Below are 2,210 nucleotides of genomic sequence, written 5' to 3' on the forward strand. Positions count from 1 at the left end.
ATACATGGTCCATTTGATGCAAATATTCCCTATCTCATTTGATATTTTTGCTTACGTGCAACCTCATTACATTCGTTATATTGATTAAACATCGTAATAAAGGTTTTCCGCCCAATTTCATTAGACTTGCATTCAAATTCATGAAAAGGTATTCAAATACAAGCGATTTGGGCCACCACTCTACTCTCATGGTTCATTTTATTTTTTTTTTAGCATTCAATTTTGTTTCATGTCATTCTTTTATTCCATTTAATTTAGAGAGAAATTCATTCAATTTAATGACGAAATCATTTTTATCGCCAGCTCAAATGGACGGTCAATTTCGTCCCTAGTACCAGTTTTAATCTTATTTACAGGAATGCAACTTCGAAATTTCAAATTTCAAATTTAGTCAACGTAAGAAGTTCCAATGTGTTTCTACATGTCCTTTCTTTTTTTTTCTCTGTGATATACTGGATAACTGTTTACAATTACATTATAATTTCAAAGTTTCAGTTACTTCAGCTTAGTTTATTAATTGTATTGTCTGTATAATCTTGTCTTCCACCTTCAAATTACCCCCTTACAGTAGGCCTATCGATGTAACATTAAGGGAATGGCTATATCTCAAAATTTTGTATACATTCAAATTTACATTTTGATTCCATTCCTACCTTCTTCTTGTCCATATCATAAGTTGCTACAATCGGCTCAGCTGTATAGATCTGTTTTACCCAAGGGTTTCGCCAGTGCTATAGTCTTGCTTCGCCGACAAATCCATATTCAAGATATTCATGTATACCCTTCTCTAGTAGCGTTAAAGTCTTTGATGAATATAATGTACATGTACCTGTTTCAAAAAGAAGTTATACGAGTTTCCATAGGCCATATATTAGCTATAAAAAAGCAAAAGACTTATTTCAAGACACATTAAGTTGCCATATTCAAATAGATAAATAACTACAAAGAATATAACAAACGACGAAAAGCACTGCCCATATCATATTGTGCATTTGAATTCCTTAACCTTCGTCAGGACGATGCTGACGGGAATTTGAATGCGTTGCACGTGTATCTTTGCAATTTAAACGCCCTTTTTAAGTGTTAATTTGAGAAACTCATGAAATCGCATGCTGATAAAATTGAATTGAATGAACCATAGTTACTTTTTTGAATGCTGATCTCGGTGATCTTTCAAAGTCACTCGATCTTGAATGATCGCATTGTTAAATGGAATGCAAATCACGACGACACTCTGCGGACATTGACGTTCCTCATCATAGCATTCTTCATTTCGTGGATACCTAGCACGTTGATCCTCATCCTCCGTTCGGCGCTTCCCAGATGGTTCCTTCGTCTGCCCTCTAGGACACTACTTCGGGAATCTGCGCGATGGTTTATGTTCTGCAACAGTATGATTGACCCGTCGGCTTATGCCTTAGCGCAGCCATTCCTTCGCAAGGCTGTGATGAAGGCATGCTGTCGAAGGCAGAAGCGTTTCGATTAGTTAAGAAAAAAAGGCAGACAAAAGCATCGATGTATTCAAATTATGTACAACTTGTAGCAGAAGTCTCTGCTTTATTTCTGTCAGTTGTACAATATGAATTACTAAAAATGTATTAAGCATTTTTCACTCATGACACGTGGCAGTGGGACGACTTCAGTGTTCATAACAACTTAGAAAGCAAGTCAGCTAAAAAAACGGAGAAGTTTTATAATCTGAAAGAAAGAGGTGTCCCGAAAAAGCCTCAAAGGATTCCAGTGATATGGTGAGCTAGTTGGAAAAAGTTGGTTTAGACAGAAATTGAATAAATTAAATCGCTGGGGAGGTTCATTATAGGTGTTTGATATAGAATGTGATATAAACCGGCCCTGCTATTTAGACAGGAAAAAATATGTTAGATTTTTAGAAACTTCCTGTTGTGACTGTCAAATGTCAGCTGGTAGTGTATTCCACATGAAAAGGAAAAAGCAGCGATTCAATTTTGAATAGATGTCAGTTTACATTTGGAAAACTAGTGGACTGTCGGGTGATGTAACTATGAAGACTTCACTTTATACAAGACGTACGGGAAGACGTTTGATGAAATTTCTGTACCTCATTTAAAACGGAGCAGCTGGCAAGACATCACAGCCATGAACATTCAGTGTGTGACAGCATTTAAACGTTGACAGAGTAAGAAAATGAATATTTGCAGCATTTGTGGGAACACTCTTGACATTTTTGTTTA

Source organism: Diadema antillarum, unplaced genomic scaffold, assembly GCF_040938485.1.
Source record: "Diadema antillarum isolate AM-2024a unplaced genomic scaffold, OU_Dant_1.0 scf00000197, whole genome shotgun sequence".
Taxonomy (NCBI): domain Eukaryota; kingdom Metazoa; phylum Echinodermata; class Echinoidea; order Diadematoida; family Diadematidae; genus Diadema; species Diadema antillarum.